The 17,500-nt window shown below is 53.5% G+C and overlaps 1 pseudogene; it reads left to right on the top strand.

Moving 5' to 3' along the window:
• LOC115142267 (cell adhesion molecule DSCAML1-like) overlaps positions 1–17,500 on the top strand; it is a 97,142-nt pseudogene that overhangs the window by 19,415 nt on the left and 60,227 nt on the right.

The following is a 17,500-nucleotide window of genomic DNA, read 5'->3' as shown; positions in this document are numbered from 1 at the left end:
GGGAGAGAGAGGGAGAGAGAGGGAGGGAGAGGGACAGAGGGAGGGAGAGAGACAGAGACAAAGAGAGACAAAGAGAGAGACAAAGAGAGAGAGAGAGAGAGAGAGAGAGAGAGAGAGAGAGGGATGGAGAGAGACAGAGACAAAGAGAGACAGAGAGAGAGACAAAGAGAGAGAGAGAGAAGAGAGAGAGAGAGAGAGAGAGAGAGAGAGAGAGAGAGAGAGAGAGAGAGAGGAGGGAGGGAGAGAGAGAGAGAGAGAGGGAGAGAGAGAGAGAGAGAGGGAGGGAGAGAGACAGAGACAAAGAGAGACAGAGAGAGAGAGAGAGAGAGAGAGAGAGGAAGGGAGGGGGAGGCAGAGAGACAGAGACAAAGAGACACAGAGAGAGAGACAAAGAGAGGGGAGAGAGAGAGAGGGAGGAGAGACAGAGACAAAGAGAGACAGAGAGAGAGACAGAGAGAGAGAGAGAGAGAGAGAGAGAGAGAGAGAGAGACAGAGAGAGAGAGAGAGAGAGAGAGAAGGGAGGGGGGGAGGGAGAGAGACAGAGACAAAGAGAGACAGAGGGGGGAGACAAATAGAGAGAGAGAGAGAGAGAGAGAGAGAGGGGGGGGGGGGGGGGGGAGCGGAGCATTAATAAGTAATGTGCCCGACAGTTTGAAACGCTCCTGGATAGCATTGCGGCGACGGAGGCAGCATCATTTGCATGTGGTCCAAGAACAAAACCCTCCCTCCTGCCTAACCGGGACGCAATGTCCTCCCTCTCTCTCTCAACGCGTCTTTATCCGTCCCCTTCGTCTATTTGTCGCGGTCTACCGGTCTCCATGCTTCGCACTTCGTCTCTCTTCCATCGTGTGTCTTTTGACTCCTCCCCTGTAGTTGTCTCTGTTGTTGATCTGCTGTTACCCCCCTCCACCAAATCACCCGGGCGGTGGGCACTCTTGCCTTAACGTGTGTTTATCTTCAGTTGCCGTTGAGTTGTTTTTTCCCCTCTCTCACTTTTTCTTCCCTCTTTTACTTGGAGACGATTTGTTGAAAGTGGCAGCCGTATAGATGAGGATATATTTAGCCATGCCTTGTCTTGCCTCCCCTCCTCCCTCCCCTCTCGCAACCGTCTCTCGAAGACGATGGGGGTTTCCTTCCACGTTCAAAACGTACAGAGAAGCAGAAATGCTTGGGGCTGAAAAATATGTGTGTGTGTGTGTGTGTGTGTGTGTGTGTGTGTGTGTGTGTGTGTGTGTGTGTGTGTGTGTGTGTGTGTGTGTGTGTGTGTGTGCGTGCGGTTTGGGACCCTTTAGCGTCGGCGTTTGGGCCTAAAGACACACACACACACACACACAAACACACACACACACACACACATTCAATAGCAGCTTTATTCTGCACTCGACCCTGCCCCGGGCTGAGCAGCCAAACACACTCCATTACTTACAGGGCCTCCTGAAAGAGGAGGAGAGGGGAGGAAGGAGAGACCGAGTGAGGGAGATGTGGGGCAGAGTGGGATTTTTTAGGTTCTTCCATAGTGGGGTAGACCACTATGCACACACACACACACGCACACGCACACACAGAGACACACACACAGGCACACAAACTCCTGGAGGCGGAGACAGACTAGACAAGAATTGATCTGCTCTCCCAAAAGGAAAGGCTCGCATGCGAGGAGAGGAGGGAATTGTTTGTGCACATGTGTGGTGAATATGCCTGCAGCCTCCCGTCCTCTCTTTCCTCTTTCTGCCTCTCCCTCCATCCATCTCCATCTGCCCTCCTCCCTGTGGGGTCAGACGTTTCTCTCCTCCGCTGACTCTCTCCGTCCTGGCTCAGCCAGTCTCCCTTAACGACAGGTGTGTCGCTCTCGCGCTCTGATTTCACAGAAAGCAAAACAGGGTATAATCGGATTAATAGCAAATGCCCCTGAAAAGTGAGCTAAAGTGGCGAGGAGGGAACGGAGGGAGGATCTCTTCCCTGTCGGAGATACTAAACAGGGGCAGATCCTGACCAAACACAGACTCGGCGACCACCGACTGGCTATAGAAAAAGGGAGACATTGCTACCCAAAGAGGAGTGTCTATCTGGTCATGGCTCCGACAGAGGAGGTAGAGACAGAAGATCCACTTGTTCCTCTACTGTGAGAAGTACTCCCAAATACGGTCATATTCTTTCAAGAAAGCATCTCAGTCAGTTCCTAATGTCTGTGCATTTACTGACGACGTAAAGCTGGGAATTGCTCTGGGTGAGGGAGAAACCGCAAAGATGACTGCCAGACATGTCTATGATTAGCCCGAGGGACAGCCCAATGACCATTCATTGCCTGAAGTATTTACGGTATTGTGTATAACTTGCGTAGCCTGCATTTGGTTGTTTATTTTGTGAGCCGTTGGTTCTTTTTCTTGGGGTGATGTTAAATATGTCGGCCGACGTTTCCGCAACACAACAGCAGTAGTGTTATTCCTGTATACACCATTATGTGTACTGTATTTCCTACTCACCCTCACATTGTACTAAGAGAGAGAGAGAGAGAGAGAGAGAGATATACTGTGTTTACTGAAATGCTGTACCACTACACTGCTTTGGCGACATCTACAAATTGTGTTTCATGCCAGAGAGAGAGAGAGAGAGAGAGAGAGAGAGAGAGAGAGAGAGAGAGAGAGAGAGAGAGAGAGAGAGGAAAGAGAGAGAAAGAGGGAGAGAAAGAGAGAGAGAGAGAGAGAGAGAGAGAGAGGAAAGGGAGAGAGAGAGGGAGAGAAAGAGAGAGAGAAAAGAGAGAGAGAGAGAGAGAGAGAGAGAGGAAAGAGAGAGAGAAAGAGAGACATAGAGAGAGAGAGCGATAGGAGAGAGGGAGAGAGAGAGGGAGAGAGAGAGAGAGAGAGAGAGAGAGAGAGATAGGAAAGAGAGAGAGAGAGGAAAGAGAGGGAGAGAAAGAGAGAAAGAGAGAGAGAGAGGAAAGAGAGAGAGAGGGAGAGGGAGAGAGAGAGAGGGGAAAGAGAGAGAGAGACAAAGAGAGGGGGGAGAGAGAGGGAGATAGAGAGAGAGAGGGAGGAAAGAGGGACATCCCATGATGAAGAGAGCGAGTGGGGGGGTGAAGAGACAGAAGGCCTCAGCCATCATCACTAGGAACACTCCACTACTGATGGTTCCAGGGGGAGGTGAGGAGGGGGGGGAAACAGTTCTCTGCTCATCAATTAGATTAAAGAGAAGGCCTTGTCCACCTCCTCCTTACCCCCTTTCAGTGAACACTTTCACTTTCCTCTCTCTCCCTCTGCTTTCCACTCTCTCCCTCTCCACTCCTTTCCCCTCCTCTCTCTCCCTCTGCTTTCCCCTCTCTCCCTCTCCTTTCCTCTCTCTCCCTCTCCTCTTCCTCTCTCTCCCTCTGCTTTCCCCTCTCTCCCTCTCCTTTCCTCTCTCTCCCACTCCTTGCCTCTCTCTCCCTCTCCTCTCTCTCTCACTCCTTTCCCATCTCTCCCACTCCTTTCCCATCTCTCCATCTCCTTTCCTCTCTCTCCCACTCCTTTCCTCTCTCTCCCACTCCTTTCCTCTCTCTCGACTCATTTCCTCTCTCTCGCTCCCTCTCCTCTTCTTTCCTCTCTCTTCCTCTCTTTTCCCCTCTCCCTCTCTTTCTTCCCTCTCCCTCATCTCTCCTCTCTCTCTCTCGCTCCCTCTCCTCTCCTTTCCTCTCTCTCCCTCTCCTTTCCTCTCTCTCCCTCTGCTTTCCTTTCTTTCCCTCTCCTCTCCTTTCCTCTCTCTCCCTCTCCTCTCCTTTCCTCTATCTCCCTCTGATTTGCTCTCTCTCACTCTCCTCTCCTTTCCTCTCTCCCTCTGTTTCCTCCCTCTCCTCTCCTTTCCTCTCTCTCCCTCTCCTCTCTTCTCCTCTCTCTCCCTCTCCTTTCCTCTCTCTCCCTCTCCTTTCCTCTCTCTCCCTCTACTCTCCTTTCCTCTCTCCCTCTGCTTTCCACTCTCTCCCTCTCATGTCCTCTCTCTCCCTCTGCTTTCCCTTCTCTCCCTCTCCTCTCCTTTCCTCTCTCCCTCTGCTTTCCACTCTCTCCCTCTCCTTTCCTCTCTCTCTCCCTCTGCTTTCCCCTCTCTCCCTCTCCTTTCCTCTCTCTCCCTCTCCTTTCCTCTCTCTCCCTCTCCTCTCCTTTCATCTGTCTCTCTGCTTTCCACTCTCTCCCTCTCCTCTCCTCTCTCTCCCTCTCTCTCGCTCCCTCTCCACTTATTTCCTCTCCTCTCTCTCCCTCTGCTTTCCTTTCTTTCCCTCTTCATGTCCTTTCTTTCCCTCTCCTCTCCTTTCCTCTCTCCCTCTACTTCCTCCCTCACCCTCTGCTTTCCTCTCTCTCCCTCTCCTTCCCTCTCTCTTCCTCTCCTTTCCTCTCTCTCCCTCTCCTTTCCTCTCTCTCCCTCTCCTTTCCTCTCCTTTCCTCTCTCTCGCTCCCTCTCCTCTTATTTCCTCTCCTCTCTCTCCCTCTCCTTTCCTCTCTCTCCCTCTCATTTCCTCTCCTTTCCTCTCTCTCTCGCTCCCTCTCCACTTATTTCCTCTCCTCTCTCTCCCTCTGCTTTCCTTTCTTTCCCTCTTCATCTCCTTTCTTTCCCTCTCCTCTCCTTTCCTCTCTCCCTCTCCTTCCTCCCTCACCCTCTGCTTTCCTCTCTCTCCCTCTCCTTTCCTCTCTCTCCCTCTGCTTTCCTTTCTTTCCCTCTCCTCTCCTTTCCTCTCTCTCCCTCTCCTCTCCTTTCCTCTATCTCCCTCTGATTTGCTCTCTCTCACTCTCCTCTCCTTTCCTCTCTCCCTCTGTTTCCTCCCTCTCCTCTGCTTTCCCCTCTCTCCTTCTCTTTTCTCCCTCACCCTCTGCTTTCCTCTCTCTCCCTCTCGTTCCTCCCTCCCCTCTATTTTCCTCTCTCTCCCGCTCCTCTCCTTTTCCTCTCTCCCTCTCTTTCCTCCACCCCCTCTACTTTCCTCTCTTTCCCTCTCCTCTCCTTTCCTCTTTCCTCTCCTCTCATTTCCTCTTTCTCTCCCCCTCTCCTCTCTTCTCCTCTCTCTCCCTCTCCTTTCCTCTCTCTCCCTCTCCTTTCCTCTCTCTCCCTCTACTCTCCTTTCCTCTCTCCCTCTGCTTTCCACTCTCTCCCTCTCATGTCTTCTCTCTCCCTCTGCTTTCCCTTCTCTCCCTCTCCTCTCCTTTCCTCTCTCCCTCTGCTTTCCACTCTCTCCCTCTCCTTTCCTCTCTCTCTCCCTCTGCTTTCCCTCTCTCCCTCTCCTTTCCTCTCTCTCCCTCTCCTTTCCTCTCTCTCCCTCTCCTCTCCTTTCATCTGTCTCTCTGCTTTCCACTCTCTCCCTCTCCTCTCCTCTCTCTCCCTCTCTCTCGCTCCCTCTCCACTTATTTCCTCTCCTCTCTCCCTCTGCTTTCCTTTCTTTCCCTCTTCATGTCCTTTCTTTCCCTCTCCTCTCCTTTCCTCTCTCCCTCTACTTCCTCCCTCACCCTCTGCTTTCCTCTCTCTCCCTCTCCTTCCCTCTCTCTTCCTCTCCTTTCCTCTCTCTCCCTCTCCTTTCCTCTCTCTCCCTCTCCTTTCCTCTCCTTTCCTCTCTCTCGCTCCCTCTCCTCTTATTTCCTCTCCTCTCTCTCCTCTCCTTTCCTCTCTCTCCCTCTCATTTCCTCTCCTTTCCTCTCTCTCTCGCTCCTCTCCACTTATTTCCTCTCCTCTCTCTCCCTCTGCTTTCCTTTCTTTCCCTCTTCATCTCCTTTCTTTCCCTCTCCTCTCCTTTCCTCTCTCCCTCTCCTTCCTCCCTCACCCTCTGCTTTCCTCTCTCTCCCTCTCCTTTCCTCTCTCGCTCTCTTTCCTCCCTCCCCCTCTCCTTTCCTCTCTCTCCCTCTCCTTTCTTTCCCTCTTCATCTCCTTTCCTCTTTCTCCCTCTCATTTCCTCTCTCTCCCTCTCCTTTCCTCTCCTTTCCTCTCTCTCTCTCCCTCTGCTTTCTTTTTCTCCCTCTGCTTTCCTTTCTTTCCCTCTCCTCTCCTTTCCTCTCTCTCCCTCTGCTTTCCTTTCTTTACCTCTCCTCTCCTTTCCTCTCTCCCTCTCCTTCCTCCCCTCTGCCCTCTCTCTCCCTTCCTTTCCTCTCTCTCCTTTCCTCTCTCTCTCTCTTCCTCTCTCTCCCTCTCATGTCCTCTTTCCCTCTCTTTCCTCCCTCCCCTCTGCTTTCCTCTCTCTCCCTCCCCTCCTTTCCTCTCTCCCTCTCTTTCCTCCCTCCCCCTCTCCTTTCCTCTCTCTCCCTCTCCTTTCCTCTCTCTCTCTCTCCTTTCCTCTCCCTCCCTCTGCTTTCCACTCTCTCCCTCTCCACTCCTTTACTCTCTCTCGCTTCCTCTCCTCTTCTTTCCTCTCCTCTCTCTTTGCTTTCCTTTATTTCCCTCTTCATCTCCTTTTCTTTCTCTCCCTCTCCTTTCCTCTCTCTCCCTCTCATTTCCTCTCCTTTCCTCTCTCTCCCTCTGCTTTCCTTTCTCTCCCTCTGCTTTCCTTTATTTACCTCTCTCTCCTTTCCTCTCTCCCTCTCCTTCCTCCCTCACCCTCTGCTTTCCTCTCTCTCCTCTCCCTTTCCTTTCTCTCTCCCTTTCTCCTTTCTCTCTCTCCTCTCTCTGTCCTCTTTCCTCTCTTTCCTCCCTCCCCCCTCTGCTTTCCTCTCTCCCTCTCCCCTCCTTTCCTCTTTTTCCCTCTCTTCCCTCTCTCTCTCTCCCTCTGCTTTCCTTTCTTTTCCTCTCCCCTCCTTTCCTCTCTCCCTCTCTTTCCTCTATCTCCCTCTCCTTTCCTCTCTCTCCCTCTCCCCCTTTCTTCTCCCCCTCTGCTTTCCTCTATCTCCCTCTCCTTGCCCCTCCCTCACCCCTTTCTTCTCTGTCCTCTCTCCTTTCTGCCCTCTTTCCCTCCTTCTATTCTGTAATGTGCTCTTTCTTTCCCTGGCTGTGGCTGAAATGGCGCCCTATTCACTATATTTTGCAATACTTTTGATCAGATCCCTGTGGTCCTTAGTCAAAATTAGGGCACTATATATGGAAAAGGGTGCCATTTCAGTTGCACTTCCTGTCTGTGTCAGTGTGTTGTGACAGGGTGGTGAGGGTGTTGTACGAAGTGCACATTATCCTGTAAGACTTAATACCCAGGTTGGAACTAAAGGGCAGGCTCGCAATTACAGCCTTCACGGCCTAGCACTCAGCACGACAACAGTTAGCCACGAACACACACACACACACACATCTCTACGGTAGTACTAAAGGACACACACAGGTAAATAGATATTAAGCCATTTACATTTTTTTATGAACATTCATAGTAGAAAACGGTATACAGTGTGTGTGTGTGTGTGTGTGTGTGTATGTGTGTGTGTGTGTGTGTGTGTGTGTGTGTGTGTGTGTGTGTGTGTGTGTGTGTGTGTGTGTGTGTGTGTGTGTGACCTGTGCGTATAATCCAGCGTCTATGAGATAGTTGAATGTTGTGTGAATGTTGATAAGAGGTTGTCGTCAGTTTTGAAGGCAGGAAGGAACAGGCGGTCCGGTTGCAGTGCCGTCTGAGTCTTGTTAGAGTGATGGAGTGTGTGTGTGTGTGTGTGTGTGTGTGTGTGTGTGTGTGTGTGTGTGTGTGTGTGTGTGTGTGTGTGTGTGTGTGTGTGTGTGCGTGCGTTCGTGCGTGTGTGGCGGGGAGCCAGCCTTGTCGTCTCTGCTTTAATAAATCTCCTTTGGATGGAGCTGTGGAGCCATAAAGTGTATCGATCGCCATCCCTCACACTGCCGCTGCCAGGGCACACACACACTAATGCCCCCGCGCTTTATACACTCTCTCCTCACACGCACACACTCCTTTATAAACTCACACAAAAATTGAAGACTAAGTATACTGGTCAAAATAACAGACATAAAACTCATGTCTTCGAATTTATTAGGGTCAGTGTGCCTGGCCAGATGCCGACCAATAGCTACAGGCACTTCCCCTCGCAGCAAGTTTGTGTGTGGTGTGTAAGTGTACGCTCAAAAAAAAACATTTCCCCTCCTACTTTCTCATGCGTATACGACATGCAAACATTCCCAGAGTCCTTGAGAACACAGTTGTTAACAAACAAGAACCAATCTGAAAACACACTACCCTTGAAACACTCTGAAACAAAACACACACACACACATCATAATAATCCCCAAAACTCACAGACAGTGGAATAATGCAGCCTCTGAACGTTAACAGAGAAGTGTAAAAGGGCTGAACACTGAAATCCACTCTGTGTGTCTGTGGGCTTCATGTTGGATCCGGGCCTCATTGACATGAGGATAAATCAGGAGCCGGCTAAGGCACTCACTGATGTGAAATGAAGATGACACTAATATACTGTTACAATAACACAACCGCTGAAATATTAACACGTAACCTCTCCCTCTCTTTCCTCTCCTCTCTCTCTCTCTCTCTCTCTCTCTCCTCTTCTCCTCTCTCTCTCTTCCTCTCCCTCTCCCTCTCCCTCTCTCCCTCTCTTTCCCTCTCCCTCTCTCTCTTCCTCTCCCTCTCCCTCTCTCTCTCTCTCTCTCTCTTCCTCTCCCTCTCCCTCTCTCTCTCTCTCTCTCTCCCTCTCCCTCTCCCTCTCTCCCTCTCTCTCCTTCACATACTCTCTGTATTTAAAGCATACATCATTAGATGACAGCATTTGATAGCTGCTCTCGTAAAAGCTCCTGTATGTGTGTGTGGGGGGGGGGGTAATTGTGCCAGACAAACAATGAATCAATCAATCAATCAATCGGGGACTGGCTTGACTTGGGTTGACCTAACACTGTTTTTTAGTTTTGGACACATGGACTGACGTCCTCCTCTTCCTCCTCCTCCTCCTCCTCTTCCTCCTCCTCCTCTTCTCGCCTACAGGGAACCGTTTCTTCCTGACGTCGTTCGGGGCCCTGTACATATCAGAGGTCCAGAAGGAAGATGCCCTGTCCACCTACCGCTGCATCACCAAGCACAAATACAGTGGAGAGACTCGCCAGAGCAATGGAGCCAGGCTGTCTGTTATGGGTGAGAGAGAGAGAGAGAGAGAGAGAGAGTGTGTATGTGTGCGTGAATGTGTGTGTGGGTATGTGTGTGGGTGATGTGTGTGTGGGTATGTGTGTGGGTGGGGGTGGGGGGTACGTGTGTGGGTGAATGTGTTTGTCTGTTGGGCCAATACCGTCTTACAGATCATGGGTTCTTGTTATCCTTGTCTTCACAGAACAGAATTTGGAGATAATATCAGCATGATCAATTTCAGTATTGCTAACGCCCCCCACCTCCCCCCTCCCAGACCCTACGGAGTCCACCCCTCAGTGTTGGACAGTTTCCAGTCCGGCGAGGTCCAAGTGGGACGTAATGTGGAGCTGCCCTGCATCGCCTCGGGCTACCCCAACCCCACCATCCGCTGGCTGAAGGACGGGCGCCCGCTGCCCGCCGACTCCCGCTGGACGCGCCGCCTCACGGGCCTGACGGTCAGCGACCTGCGTCTGGACGACAGCGGCAACTACATCTGCGAGGTCACCAACAGCTTCGGCTCCAAAGAGGTGACCGGTCACCTCAACGTCATCGGTGAGTCACAGGTCACACGTCCCTGTACGAATCCCTGGGTTAGTTCACCCCATGTTACCGGAACAGTTTGTTGTTTTGGGGTGAAGGCCTGTAGATGCGTCCCTATGCACATATTGGCCTAATGCACAGCTTCCCAGCGCCACGTACGGTCAGTCAGTGTCGTCCGTCTTAAGTTAGTTCGGCCGGGCAACCACATTGTCACAGTCATTGTAAAACGTTTGACGTGTTTAAGGTATTCGGTCGGGCATGTTATCGTGGTGTGTTTTTTTTGGGGGGGGGGTTGACTTCTCGTTTTGGTCGTTTCCGGTGCCTTCGGGTTTATCCAGTATCAGAGGATGCTTCATGTGTAGGTTTTGCTATTGCCTTGATGCTATTGATCCCAGAGCCACAGACATGTACTATGTATGAGGAGGCTGTGTACTGGCCGTCCGGGACTGGCTTGTAATACAGAGACGCTGTCGTCCTGCAGCTCCGTCCCCGTGACTGAACACAACCACATTTGCATGTAGAATGGGATCCACCACCTTCCTCTCAACCGCGGGGGGGACTGTTGCACATTCAGCCGTTGCGTTCCTCCCACCGCTGTCACCTCTCAAGACCGATCGCCTCGCCCCCCTCTACCTGACAGAGGTGTTTACGTAAAGGGGAGAGAGAGCGTGAGAGGGATTGATAGGGAGGAGAGGAGGAGATGAGGGGATCGTTTAAGCTCTGTCGGCTGTGTCCTGGACCCCTGTCAACTTCGCCGCGGCCCCTCTCTGAGATGAGTTTGATCCTGATCTCCCGGGACACCTCGCTCCCCTTCCTGCCTGCTCCATTCCGGGTCTCTCGGAACCCCTGCCGAGCGTGGCCGTGGTGACAGGAGAGAACACTGGTTGTTCCGGGGAGCAGCTTCCCCTGTGTGTCACTGGGTGGATGGGGGGTTATTGTTTTGGGGAAGAGATCTGGGAAGACCACACAGACACACATGGGATGATGATGTTGAGGAGTGGGAGGGAGGATGAGGGAGGATGAGGTGAGGATGAGGGTGGGAGGAAGGATGAAGGAGGATGAGGGAGGGAGGGAGGATGGGGGGTAGTGGATGTTGGTCCGTTTGGCCGTAGGGCACATCATGGTGAACTAGCACAAAACCTACCTGACAGGGCAGGGGAGGTGGGACAATCATACACACACACACACACACACACACACACACACACACACACACACACACACACACACACACACACACACACACACACACACACACACACAAACACACAGCAGTCCCCAGCACATAACACCAGCTGCCTTATTGCTCACTGACATTTTCGCTCCCTCTCTGTCTCTCTGTCTTAGTTTCTCAGGGGGTCTCATATTCACAGACACCCGTGTCTTTCTCCCTCTCTCTCTCTCTCTCTCTCTCTCTCTCTCTCTCTCTCTCTCTGCACATCACATATCTCACCCCTCTCCTTCTCTCTACCTCTCTGCAGAGGGCATGTCTATCCCCCTCTCTTTCTCTCCACCTCTCTGCAGAGGGCATGTCTACCCCCCTCTCCTTCTCTCTACCTCTCTGCAGAGGGCATGCCTACCCCCCTCTCCTTCTCTCTACCTCTCTGCAGAGGGCATGTCTACCCCCTCTCTTTCTCTCCACCTCTCTTCAGAGGGCATGTCTACCCCCTCTCCTTCTCTCTACCTCTCTGCAGAGGGCATGTCTACCCCCTCTCATTCTCTCTACCTCTCTGCAGAGGGCATGTCTACCCCCTCTCCTTCTCTCTACCTCTCTGCAGAGGGCATGTCTACCCCCTTCTCCTTCTCTCTACCTCTCTGCATAGAGCATGTCTACCCCCTCTCCTTCTCTCTACCTCTCTGCAGAGGGCATGTCTACCCCCTCTCCTTCTCTCTACCTCTCTGCAGAGGGCATGTCTACCCCCTCACCTTCTCTCTATCTCTCTGCAGAGGGCATGTCTACCCCCTCTCCTTCTCTCTACCTCTCTGCATAGGGCATGTCTACCCCCTTCTCCTTCTCTCTACCTTTCTGCAGAGGGCATGTCTACCCCCTCTCCTTCTCTCTACCTCTCTGCAGAGGGCATGTCTATCCCCCTCTCTTTCTCTCCACCTCTCTGCAGAGGGCATGTCTACCCCCTCTCCTTCTCTCTACCTCTCTGCAGAGGGCATGCCTACCCCCTCTCCTTCTCTCTACCTCTCTGCAGAGGGCATGTCTACCCCCTCTCTTTCTCTCCACCTCTCTGCAGAGGGCATGTCTACCCCCCCTCTCCTTCTCTCTACCTCTCTGCAGAGGGCATGTCTACCCCCTCTCCTTCTCTCTACTTCTCTGCAGAGGGCATGTCTACCCCCTCTCCTTATCTCTACCTCTCTGCATAGGGCATGTCTACCCCCTCTCCTTCTCTCTACCTCTCTGCAGAGGGCATGTCTACCCCCCTCTCCTTCTCTCTACCTCTCTGCAGAGGGCATGTCTACCCCTTCTCCTTCTCTCTACCTCTCTACATAGAGCATGTCTACCCCCCTCTCCTTCTCTCTACCTCTCTGCAGAGGGCATGTCTACCCCCTCTCCTTCTCTCTACCTCTCTGCAGAGGGCATGTCTACCCCCTCACCTTCTCTCTATCTCTCTGCAGAGGGCATGTCTACCCCCCTCTCCTTCTCTCTACCTCTCTGCAGAGGGCATGTCTACCCCCTCTCATTCTCTCTACCTCTCTGCAGAGGGCATGTCTACCCCCCCTCTCCTTCTCTCTACATCTCTGCAGAGGGTATGTCTACCCCCTTCTCCTTCTCTCTACCTCTCTGCATAGGGCATGTCTCCCCTTCTCCTTCTCTCTACCTTTCTGCAGAGGGCATGTCTACCCCCTCTCCTTCTCTCTACCTCTCTGCAGAGGGCATGTCTATCCCCCTCTCCTTCTCTCTACCTCTCTGCAGAGGGCATGCCTACCCCCTCTCCTTCTCTCTACCTCTCTGCAGAGGGCATGTCTACCCCCTCTCTTTCTCTCCACCTCTCTGCAGAGGGCATGTCTACCCCCTCTCCTTCTCTCTACCTCTCTGCAGAGGGCATGTCTACCCCCTCTCATTCTCTCTACCTCTCTGCAGAGGGCATGTCTACCCCCTCTCCTTCTCTCTACCTCTCTGCATAGGGCATGTCTACCCCCTCCTTCTCTCTACCTCTCTGCAGAGGGCATGCCTACCCCCTCTCCTTCTCTCTACCTCTCTGCAGAGGGCATGTCTACCACCCTCTCTTTCTCTCCACCTCTCTGCAGAGGGCATGTCTACCCCCTTCTCCTTCTCTCTACCTCTCTGCAGAGGGCATGTCTACCCCCCTCTCCTTCTCTCTACCTCTCTGCAGAGGGCATGTCTACCCCCTCACCTTCTCTCTATCTCTCTGCAGAGGGCATGTCTACCCCCTCTCCTTCTCTCTACCTCTCTGCAGAGGGCATGTCTACCCCCCTCTCATTCTCTCTACCTCTCTGCAGAGGGCATGTCTACCCCCCTCTCCTTCTCTCTACATCTCGGCAGAGGGTATGTCTACCCCCTTCTCCTTCTCTCTACCTCTCTGCATAGGGCATGTCTACCCCCTTCTCCTTCTCTCTACCTTTCTGCAGAGGGCATGTCTACCCCCTCTCCTTCTCTCTACCTCTCTGCAGAGGGCATGTCTATCCCCCTCTCTTTCTCTCCACCTCTCTGCAGAGGGCATGTCTACCCCCTCTCCTTCTCTCTACCTCTCTGCAGAGGGCATGTCTACCCCCCTCTCTTTCTCTCCACCTCTCTGCAGAGGGCATGTCTACCCCCTCTCCTTCTCTCTACCTCTCTGCAGAGGGCATGTCTACCCCCCTCTCATTCTCTCTACCTCTCTGCAGAGGGCATGTCTACCCCCTCTCCTTCTCTCTACCTCTCTGCATAGGGCATGTCTACCCCCCTCCTTCTCTCTACCTCTCTGCAGAGGGCATGCCTACCCCCTCTCCTTCTCTCTACCTCTCTGCAGAGGGCATGTCTACCACCCTCTCTTTCTCTCCACCTCTCTGCAGAGGGCATGTCTACCCCCTCTCCTTCTCTCTACCTCTCTGCAGAGGGCATGTCTACCCCCTCTCATTCTCTCTACCTCTCTGCAGAGGGGCATGTCTACCCCCTCTCCTTCTCTCTACATCTCTGCAGAGGGTATGTCTACCCCCTTCTCCTTCTCTCTATCTCTCTGCATAGGGCATGTCTACCCCCTCTCCTTCTCTCTACCTCTCTGCAGAGGGCATGTCTACCCCCTTCTCCTTCTCTCTACCTCTCTGCATAGGGCATGTCTACCCCCTCCTCCTTCTCTCTACCTCTCTGCAGAGGGCATGTCTACCCCCTCTCCTTCTCTCTACCTCTCTGCAGAGGGCATGTCTACCCCCTCACCTTCTCTCTATCTCTCTGCAGAGGGCATGTCTACCCCGCTCTCCTTCTCTCTACCTCTCTGCAGAGGGCATGTCTACCCCCTCTCCTTCTCTCTACATCTCTGCAGAGGGTATGTCTACCCCCTTTTCCTTCTCTCTACCTCTCTGCATAGGGCATGTCTACCCCCTTCTCCTTCTCTCTACCTTTCTGCAGAGGGCATGTCTACCCCCTCTCCTTCTCTCTACCTCTCTGCAGAGGGCATGTCTATCCCCCTCTCTTTCTCTCCACCTCTCTGCAGAGGGCATGTCTACCCCCCTCTCCTTCTCTCTACCTCTCTGCAGAGGGCATGCCTACCCCCTCTCCTTCTCTTTACCTCTCTGCAGAGGGCATGTCTACCCCCTCTCTTTCTCTCCACCTCTCTGCAGAGGGCATGTCTACCCCCTCTCCTTCTCTCTACCTCTCTGCAGAGGGCATGTCTACCCCCCTCTCCTTCTCTCTACATCTCTGCAGAGGGTATGTCTACCCCCTTCTCCTTCTCTCTACCTCTCTGCATAGGGCATGTCTACCCCCTCTCCTTCTCTCTACCTCTCTGCAGAGGGCATGTCTACCCCCTCTCTTTCTCTCCACCTCTCTGCAGAGGGCATGTCTACCCCCTCTCCTTCTCTCTACCTCTCTGCATAGGGCATGTCTACCCCCTCTCCTTCTCTCTACTTCTCTGCAGAGGGCATGTCTACCCCCCTCTCCTTATCTCTACCTCTCTGCATAGGGCATGTCTACCCCCTCTCCTTCTCTCTACCTCTCTGCAGAGGGCATGTCTACCCCCTCTCCTTCTCTCTACCTCTCTGCAGAGGGCATGTCTACCCCTTCTCCTTCTCTCTACCTCTCTGCATAGGGCATGTCTGCCCCCCCTCCTCCTCTCTCTCTACCTCTCTGCAGAGGGCATGTCTACCCCCTCTCCTTCTCTCTACCTCTCTGCAGAGGGCATGTCTACCCCCCTCACCTTCTCTCTATCTCTCTGCAGAGGGCATGTCTACCCCCTCTCCTTCTCTCTACCTCTCTGCAGAGGGCATGTCTACCCCCTCTCATTCTCTCTACCTCTCTGCAGAGGGCATGTCTACCTTTCCCCCTCTCCTTCTCTCTACATCTCTGCAGAGGGTATGTCTACCCTTCCCCCTTCTCCTTCTCTCTATCTCTCTGCATAGGGCATGTCTACCCCCTCTCTCTCCTTCTCTCTACCTCTCTGCAGAGGGCATGTCTACCCCCTCTCCTTCTCTCTACCTCTCTGCAGAGGGCATGTCTACCCCCCTCCCTTCTCTACCTCTCTGCAGAGGGGCATGTCTCCTTCTCCACTCTCTCAGAGGGCATGTCTACCCCCCTCTCCTCTCTCTACCTCTCTGCAGAGGGCATGTCTACCCCCTCTCCTTCTCTCTACACCTCTCTGCAGAGGGCATGTCTACCCCCTCTCCTTCTCTCTACCTCTCTGCAGAGGGCATGTCTACCCCCTCTCCTTCTCTCTACCTCTCTGCAGAGGGCATGTCTACCCCCTCTCCTTCTCTCTACCTCTCTGCAGAGGGCATGTCTACCCCCTCTCCTTCTCTCTACCTCTCTGCAGAGGGCATGTCTACCCCCTTCTCCTTCTCTCTACCTCTCTGCAGAGGGCATGTCTACCCCCTCTCCTTCTCTCTACCTCTCTGCTCTACCCCCCCTCTCCTTCTCTCTACCTCTCTGCATAGAGGGCATGTCTACCCCCTCTCCTTCTCTCTGCCTCTCTGCAGAGGGCATGTCTACCCCCTCTCCTTTCTCTCTACCTCTCTGCAGAGGGCATGTCTACCCCCCTCTCCTTCTCTCTACCTCTCTGCAGAGGGCATGTCTACCCCCTCTCCTTCTCTCTACCTCTCTGCATAGGAGGGGCATGTCTACCCCCTCCTTCTCTCTACCTCTCTGCAGAGGGCATGTCTACCCCCCCTCCTTCTCCTTCTCTGCAGAGGGCATGTCTACCCCTCTCCTTCTCTCTACCTCTGCAGAGGGCATGTCTACCCCCTCTCCTTCTCTCTACCTCTCTGCAGAGGGCATGTCTACCCCCTCCTCCTTCTCTCTACCTCTCTGCAGAGGGCATGTCTACCCCCCTCTCCTTCTCTCTACCTCTCTGCAGAGGGCATGTCTACCCCCTCTCCTTCTCTCTACCTCTCTGCAGAGGGCATGTCTACCCCCTCTCCTTCTCTCTACCTCTCTGCAGAGGGCATGTCTACCCCCTCTCCTTCTCTCTACCTCTCTGCAGAGGGCATGTCTACCCCCTCTCCTTCTCTCTACCTCTCTGCAGAGGGCATGTCTACCCCCCTCTCCTTCTCTCTACCTCTCTGCAGAGGGCATGTCTACCCCCTCTCCTTCTCTCTACCTCTCTGCAGAGGGCATGTCTACCCCCTCTCCTTCTCTCTACCTCTCTGCAGAGGGCATGTCTACCCCCCTCTCTCTTCTCTCTCTACCTCTGCAGAGGGCATGTCTACCCCCTCTCCTTCTCTCTACCTCTCTGCATAGGGCATGTCTACCCCCCTCTCCTTCTCTCTACCTCTCTGCAGAGGGCATGTCTACCCCCTCTCCTTCTCTCTACCTCTCTGCAGAGGGCATGTCTACCCCCTCTCCTTCTCTCTACCTCTCTGCAGAGGGCATGTCTACCCCCTCTCCTTCTCTCTACCTCTCTGCAGAGGGCATGTCTACCCCCTCTCCTTCTCTCTACCTCTCTGCATAGGGCATGTCTACCCCCTCTCCTTCTCTCTACCTTCTGCAGAGGGCATGTCTACCCCCTCTCCTTCTCTCTACCTCTCTGCAGAGGGCATGTCTACCCCCCCCCTCTCCTTCTCTCTGCAGAGGGCTCTACCTCTCTGCAGAGGGCATGTCTACCCCCTCTCCTTCTCTCTACCTCTCTGCAGAGGGCATGTCTACCCCCTCTCCTTCTCTCTACCTCTCTGCAGAGGGCATGTCTACCCCCTCTCCTTCTCTCTACCTCTCTGCAGAGGGCATGTCTACCCCCTTCTCCTTCTCTCTACCTCTCTGCATAGCATAGGGCATGTCTACCCCCTCTCCTTCTCTCTACCTTTCTGCAGAGGGCATGTCTACCCCCCTCTCCTTCTCTCTACCTCTCTGCATAGGGCATGTCTACCCCCTCTCCTTCCTCTCTACCTCTCTGCAGAGGGCATGTCTACCCCCTCTCCTTCTCTACCTCTCTGCAGAGGGCATGTCTACCCCCCTCTCCTTCTCTCTACCTCTCTGCAGAGGGCATGTCTACCCCCTCTCCTTCTCTCTACCTCTCTGCAGAGGGCATGTCTACCCCCCTCTCCTTCTCTCTACCTCTCTGCATAGGGCATGTCTACCCCCTCTCCTTCTCTCTACCTCTCTGCAGAGGGCATGTCTACCCCCTCTCCTTCTCTCTACCTCTCTGCAGAGGGCATGTCTACCCCCCTCTCCTTCTCTCTACCTCTCTGCATAGGGCATGTCTACCCCCTCTCCTTCTCTCTACCTTCTGCAGAGGGCATGTCTACCCCCCTCTCCTTCTCTCTACCTCTCTGCATAGGGCATGTCTACCCCCCTCTCCTTCTCTC

This window comes from Oncorhynchus nerka, linkage group LG14, assembly GCF_034236695.1.
Source record: "Oncorhynchus nerka isolate Pitt River linkage group LG14, Oner_Uvic_2.0, whole genome shotgun sequence".
Taxonomy (NCBI): domain Eukaryota; kingdom Metazoa; phylum Chordata; class Actinopteri; order Salmoniformes; family Salmonidae; genus Oncorhynchus; species Oncorhynchus nerka.
Note: the sequence above shows the minus strand (reverse complement) of the source record. Positions and strands in the feature narration are given on the sequence as shown.